An 8266-nucleotide genomic window follows, 5' to 3' on the forward strand; every position below is an offset into this window, starting at 1 on the left:
GTACAATGTTCTTCAGGTTCTGCTCACTTCACTCTGCATCAGTTCATGTAAGTCTTTCCAGATTTTCCCAAAGTCCACCTGCACATCATTACTTTTTTTTTAATGTTTTATTAACTTCTGATTTACATCATTCGTTTCCGCCAGATTTTGCGTTACAAATTTTCTCCCTGTTTTTCCCTTACCTACCACCCCAAAATAACAGTCCCACAGGATATCCCCTCTTCCAATCTGCTCTCTCCCATATTTTCTCCCATACCCCTTTCAACTTTTCCAGTGGATCTCTATGCCTCAGTGCCTGTATATCTTATTTCTCAATTACATGTAAGATGGTATTAATAATAGTATATATATATATATATTTGAATATTTGATTTTAAAACTTTCAATTCCAGTTTCATTCCCTTCCTTCCTTGTCACCCACCCTTACTGGGAAGATAAGCAGTTCAGTATAGGTTGTACATGTGTGGCTAATGAAAAACAATAACATAGTAACATAGTAGATATACTGCACATCATTTCTTGTAGCACCATAATATTCCATTACATTCATATACGACAACTCGTGCAGCTGTTCCCCAACTGATGGGTATCCCGTTAGTTTCCAATTCTTCGCCACCACAAAAAAAGTTGCTATAAATATTTTTGTACACGTGGGTCCTTTTCCCCTTTGTATGATCTCTTTGGGATACAGATGGAAGGACCTTAAGGAAAACTGTCTACTGAGTAAAATAGACAGAGGAAAGATCAGAAGATGGCAATAGGGAACAAGGAGTATCTTGATCAGAACTTAACCAATTGGAAACCCCACCTATACTGATAGAATAGAGCACTGTGATCCCAGTTGTCAATATGGAAACCCTCCAACACTGGGAACAGAATCACAAAACAAGTGTTAAGAGTTCCTTGCTTTATACATTTTAGCAATTCAAACTCCTATTCATATTCACCTGTTTCCTATCTTGTTTTCCTCTGCCACTGTTATTTCCTGATTCAAACACCAGTAGCAGTAACTTTTTTTTTGCAACTCTTTTGGCTTTTATGATGCACTACCTTGTTATCTTTTTATAACTTTGATCTACCTCCCAAATAATATAAACCCCGTGAGGAAAAGCTATTATCTTAAATAAACATCTGGCAGAAACATTAAAAAAAAAGATACTGAGCTTTTTTTTCATGGACAATGTTATTGTTACTCTGTTAAGCTTTGTCTTCCCAGAAACAGAAACTGTGAAGGACTTGAGGTGGAGTGTGAGGAACTGGACAAGTGTAGCAGCAAGCACCCCAAGTGTCCTCAGGGTGGCTGCCAACACAGGTTCTTGGATCTGCTTTGTTAAAGGAAAGCAACTCAAAATGGGTTAACAAGCTTATTTTAATCAGTCAAATATGTATCTTTTATTTAGTTCAGGGGAAAAAGGTCAGCACCCCGAACTTCAGAGTATACAGACAGAATTATCAAGACAGAGAAACAGATCAAATAGACAGATTTCCAACCTGTCCAACCATTACATCCATACCAAATCAACATCTGGGTTTTTCAACAATATCTGGGTTTTTAAAAGCCGGGGAGCTCTCAACAATGGTTTCCCAGAGTATCATGTGATCAAATCACAGAACAATTCTCAAAGGGAGCCCCCAAAGCAAAGCCTCACATCAGGGATTATACAGCCTTCTCCTGGCTCAGAGAATGTAATAACCTTCTGGACACACTGGCCAATCAAAAAGTATCTCCTGAAAAACAAGCCTCCCACCCCAGGCTCCAGGTGCACTTTAGCCTAGGGGCAGGGAAGATCTTAAAAATTTACATTCCCATTACATTTGGCCCCAAGATCTTTCATGCCCATAGCATAGACAATTTACTTTTGAATTAGCATTAACAATCATAGGTCACATTTGCAAGATACATAACTGAAGTTACCAAAGTGAGCATGGGACCTTAAACAAACACAAAGAACATTGCATTATCACCTCAATTCAAAACAAGAATCCAAATAAAGTTCTCTTGGGCAGAGGGGAGTGTCCTTCCCCTCACCCAGCTCCAGCCCCTGCTTCCAAGCACAGAGAGGGGGCTGGGCAACAAAACCAACAAGGTGGGGTCCTTGGAGGTCCACAGCACTTCATCCCACCCACCATAGTCACAAGTCCATCCTCCCCGTGGGTCCCAAACTGTGGGATGCAGCAAGAAAACACATTCAGTGCCCCTGCTTTGCTTCTCAGTTTTTATCTTTTCCTGTGGCTGAATTCTGAATTCCTGGGTTCCTTCTCCTCCTGCAGGTGGCAGCCACTCTTGCCTTCTGCCCAGGTCCTGATGCAGGCAGTTCACCCTTCCTGCTCTCAGCTCAGCGAAGTCTGCATGCAGGCCACTCTTCTCTCCTGGTCCATGGCTCCACAGAATCACAGCTACCACAACTGGGAAACAAACGATTATCCCAGTCCCCATACTTTCCTTTTACTCTGCAGATCCTGTTCGTGATGCCATTTTGTAGCAGCAAGCACCCCAAGCGTCCTCAGGGTTTGCAGCTACCACAGGTTCTTGGATCTGCTTTGATAAAGGTGAATCCAGGTGATGATTAGGCATATTCAGGCAGGAGTTGGACCCATGGAAGTGGAACTATTGAATTTGGGAGCCAGACGCAAGTTAAGATGAAAGACTTCTCTTTGGGTATTTAGTGCTAACAGAGAAGATCATGATTTACTGTGACCTAGGAGTGGGAGAACTTTGTACTCTGTACCTTGTACCTCTTAAGGATGATTGAGTTAAGGATGATTGGAAAGTAAAATCCAACCAAGAAGAAAGAAGATGTTTTTGATTGAGAAATTAAGACAATGGGACCTAGGGGTAGAGAACTTTGACCTTTGTATTTTGTGTCCCTTAAGGAGACTTGCTTCTTAAGGATGACTGAGTTAAGGACTTACCAAATGATATCTTTTGCTTAAAACCATGTGGCCACTTTAGTGATAAATTGTTATGTTATAACATTGTGAATGCTGTACTTTAGTTTCGTAAATGTTTTGCTTTAATTTACTGCTGAATAAATAGAGAATTCACTATACTATGTGATCAGAACCTTAGAGCTATCCACAACAGCAGTGCTCTGGAAAGCTGCTCATGCTTGGCTTTACATAAATTCACACACAATTCTATATTATCTGTGATGTCACTGGTCCTCTTCAGAAATGAAGGATAAACAATAACATACTTATACATACACATATACATACATATAAACAATAATATACTTATACACACATATACATATAAACAAATACATGTAAGTATATATGTATGTATTTATTATTTATCCATCTATCTCTATCACTCTTATTTCTATGTTAACTTTCTGTCTCTGTCTCCCTCTCTGTCTCTGTCTGTCTCTGTCTGTCTCTTTCTCCCTGCCCTCTCTTTTTCTCTGTCTTTACTCTGGCCCACATTTCTATAACTTTTGCATAAGAATGTGATGAGAAACTTTTTAAAGTGATTTATTAAAAGTCATATAAACTGTCTATAAATATTCCTGTGAACTTTTTTTTCAAGAAAATTGAGAGATAAGTCTGTTGTGGCTCATTCATGGTACAGTCATTCTAGATTTTTCATCACTTCTTCTCTCCCAATATATTCACCAAATCTCCCTACAATAATACTCCCTAGAATTTTGTTGGGAATCAAATAAAATAACTGATGTTGCATATTCTGATCTTTTGTTCAGATAAAATATCTATTTATAAAGGGCTTTATATTCTGAAAACATTATAAAAGTGCTAGCTATTTTTATATCTCCTTTTTGGAAAATGGAGGAAAACTCATCCTTCAGTGCTTGTTCTCTAGCTCTATAATCTCTCAAAGATCATTGGGGAAGCTTAGCAATCATACTGACTAGTTCTTTGTATTCCCAAGGATAAAGTGTATCTGGACCTAGGGACTTTGACTCATCAAAGGCATTTAAGTGTTTCCTTATTCTCTTTCTTTCATTAATTATGCTGGGTGTCAGTTCTCTCTTGGTCAATTTTCTTCCAAGGATAATTGTCCTTTTTGTGGGGGGAAGAGGAAGAGAAGTAGAGAGGAAGATAAGGAGAGATGGAGAGGGATAGGGAGAGGGAGAGAGAGTGCATCAAATCATACCCATCCCATGTATCAGTTATGCTATTCCTTCTTTAATCTACCTTTTTTTTTCCATATACAGCTTTAGAAAATATCTTTTTCTTGTTTGTTTGTTTAGTTTTCCTAAACACCAGCTGTCATTAATATCTATTAAGCTGGATCATATTAAAAAAAATAGTGCTGAACAAGTCCCAAGCTCACTCTGATTTTTTCTTGCTGACTTCCCGTGACTTGTCACTTATAAGGCATATAATTAGTGAGGATTTAGCTAAGGAAAATCACTTCTGAAATCTGTACTTACTGGCAAAAATTTATCTCTTCCCCAAATTTGTTATGCTCTACAGAAACCTACTCATGTCAATATGACTTAATGAAGCTGTTTCCCATTCATGCAGATGCCACAAGATACAATATGTTCAAAAGAATAGAGTTCTTTGTTCTTGGCATAGGAACAACAACAATAAATACCTAAACCTATTGCATAATAAGATACTTAAGCATGGGCTGAAGTTCATCATTTCTTCTAGTACCTCACACCCTCCCACTTCTTAGACAATTCACTGACCATTTCAAAGCCAAGAGTTCTAGCAGAATCATTGTTTGCATTCCTTCATACACTACAATCACTACTCTGAGTGGGCAAAAGAGTATAGGCAACACAACACCACCTCATTCAATATTTAAGTCATACATCTACTAGGGAGAGTCTTCAAATTAAATTTGGGGGATTGTAATGGGAATGTAAATTTTTAAGATCTTCCCTGCCCTTAGGCCAAAGTGCACCTGGAGCCTAGGGTAGGAGGCTTGTTTTTCAGTAGATACTTTTTGATTGGGCAGTGAGTCAATAAGGTTGTTACATTCTCTGAGCCAGGAGAAGGCTATATAAGCCCTGATGTGTAGCTGTGTTTTGGGGCTCGCTTTGAGAAGTGTTCTGTGATTTGATATGGATTCTGAGAAGCCGTTGTCCAGAGCCCCCCAGCTTTGAAAAACCCAGATGTTGAAACCCAATTGTTGATTTGGTATGGAAGTAATGGCTGGACAGTTTGGAAAGCTGTCTACTTGATCTGTTTCTGTCCTGATAATTCTTCCTGTATACTTTGAAGTTTGGGGTGCTGACCTCTTTCCCCCGAACTAGGTAAACGATACATATTTGACTAATTAAAGTAAACTTGTCAACCCATTTTGAGTTGCTTTCCTTTGTCAAATCATATCCAAGAACCTGTGTTGGCAGCAAACACTGAGGACATTGGGGCGCTTGCTGCCACATGGATTGAAGATCCAGTACTTAAAAGCATGAGTCATTAACTTAAGATCAAGAAGTCCTGATAGTCAGTGTTTTCATGTTCAGTGTCCTTCAGCTGGAGGGAACCTCTAACTCCTTGCCAAATTTAGGTCATCTATGTGGATTGGGGTATAGATAAGAGAAAAAATTCTTTTAGTTTCATAAAGAATTTTGTAAGACTTATTCAGTACAAACTGTTTGTTTTATTCAAAGTCCAGATTGGCACAGAAAGACTAGTTCCTAAAGGAAGAGCAATAATCAGTCCAACTAACACAGAAGTCTGTCCTTGGTGCAATTAGGAAGTTTAAATGTTTGTTTGTTTTCACTGACTGCTTCCATGTATTCAGTTTGATAAACCCAGCTACCACTCAGAATAAAGTATCAGGGACTGAACTTGAGTATTCTCCTGTGTTAATGAGGGCAGCCAAGATTGCAAAAAGACAATATTTAACACAAATATTTGATGCCTATATTTCTGCATTTCTGACACTGTTTTTTTATGAAATGTTTCCCCCTCCCCAATTCCATAATGTGCCATCCATAATGATAATAGTTTGAATTTACATAAAACGTTAAGATCTGTGAAGCCTTTTATATGATATCTCATTTAATTTTTCAGCAAATGCAGGAATTAGATGCTATTATTGTTTTTTCCCCTTTTTACAGATGAGCTTGCCAAGGTTTTTTGAGATTAAGTAACCTCCCCCAGGTCATATAGTCCATATGTGCCTTTGACAGGATTTAAACTTTAAAGAGAGTTCCACATAGTTCTTCCACCACAGAACATTTTCATTTGGGAGGTATCAAAGATTTGTTTAAACAAGAAAAAAAAAGGACATTGATAACACACTTATCCAATTTACAGATCACTTAATGTGAAGAGGAATAACAAACAGGAGAGGACACTAGCTGGAGGTGAAGTAAATAGAATTCTGTGCCCAGAGGCTGAAAGATCTGAGCTCAAATCTGGTCTCATATTCTTAATCACTATCTCACCCTGGGTAAGTGCTTTAACCTTTTCTTCAGTTTCCTCAACTATAAAATTGGGGTAATAATAGCACTTATTTCAAATGAAACCATATTTGTAAAAATCACTTAGTACAGTTACTGACATATAGTAGGTGCTGTATAAATGCTTATTCCCTTCAACTTCCATTCTCTTAACAGATGATATACAGGTTCCAAAACAACAAAATAATATTTTTATAAACTAGAAAATTTGACTAGATATAGCACAATGAATTTACACTGATTCGCTTGTTTATTGATGTATTCACTCAGTCATTCATGCATTTTTTTCATTCATTAGAAATAGTCTTTCCACTAGGTTCTCCCATGAAGACCAGAAACAATGTTAGTATATCTTTAATAGTCTAGGGAAATGTCATGGAAACAACAGTTTTAGCTCTTAGTTTAGAGTGACTTTGAGAGTAATGCCTTGAAAGAAGGTGAACATACTGTTTTCCTTTCATGATTGGAGAGAAGTTATTTTATTATTTAATTCATTGGAAATAAATTTTCTACTCAGTAATTTCAACATTTATTTGATACATGTTTATATGTGTATTATGGAGAGAGAGAGAGAGAGAGAGAGAGAGAGAGAGAGATGAGCAACTACTATTAGGAAAGGTTTCCCCAGATTAATAAATTTTTACAAATCTGATGAATTGATGGGGTCTTTAAGCATAGCTGATTAATAGATATGAAGAATTTTATTCATGAGAAAATCTCTAAATACACATTCTGTTTACCTTGGACTTTGGGATACCCATAATTTGGAAAGGAGTAGTTGTAGTCATCTAAGGTGTGACATATAAGTGAGTATAGTCAATCTGATGCCCTTAAAAAAGTAATATACATTCATTCATATCCATTTATTACTTTTGTTCTAGATCTACTATACAAGGCAATGGAAATAAGTGGACTTGGAGTCAGAGGAAATGATTTCAATCCCTAGTTCTACCACTCACTCCCTATGTGATTTTATACATCACATAACCTATCACACTATGTATAGTTCCAGTGTTGAAATATATATATATATATATATATATATATATGTACACACACACACACACACACACACATATATATATATATATATATATTAAGAGAGACCAACAACTTACTTGTAGCATAGTGTCAGGGAGGTGCTTTGGGTACTGAAAATTAAGTAAGGGGCCACATTTATCAAGCACCTACTCTGTGCCAGTTATTGTGCTGTCAGTTCCTATGATTTAAAGTTCACTGTTATTTTCACTGACTAAAATGGCATCTCTAGACCAAAAGGAACTAATACATAAATATGATTTTTTTCCTATTAAGGCTAAATATGAAGCTTTATTGGATTGAAAAAGAAAATGTTTAATTATTATATATTTATATACACATATACATACATTCAGTGGTGGCAGTCTGTAAGGGTTATGGGATTTAAAGATCTTCCATGCCCCGTTGGACTTGCTGACGTAGCAGGAAGGGGCGGAGCAAGAGGAAGCGGAAGCCAAGCTAGCGTTCCTTCGGTGGCTGGCGGTGGTGGTGACGGTGGCAGCAGCAGAGGCAGTGGCAGCGCGAAGCCCTTTTTGAGTTAGAACTGCTAAGGACTTTCTGCTAAGGACTCCTGCTGAGGACTGCCAGGGGCCGGAGCTGCTGGGAGCGCTCTTCCAGGACGCTGGGTGGTTGCTGTGAGTGGGGAGAGGAGGACCTTTGCCTGAGGTAGCCTGTTCTGTTTTAAAGGCTTGAAAATGTGGGTGCTTTCTACTTTATCTACCTGTGCCAATGTCATAACTACTCTGATGGCTTTCACTTTCTGGTTTTGGGACTCAGTCTTTTGGTATCTTAATAAATTTTCTAGTTTATTTCCTCATATGGCAAACATGACGTATTTT

Source organism: Petaurus breviceps, unplaced genomic scaffold (assembly GCF_028583685.1).
Source record: "Petaurus breviceps papuanus isolate PSGF00001 unplaced genomic scaffold, PetGlider_PUasm1.0 90444, whole genome shotgun sequence".
In the NCBI taxonomy this organism is placed as follows: Eukaryota; Metazoa; Chordata; class Mammalia; order Diprotodontia; family Petauridae; genus Petaurus; species Petaurus breviceps.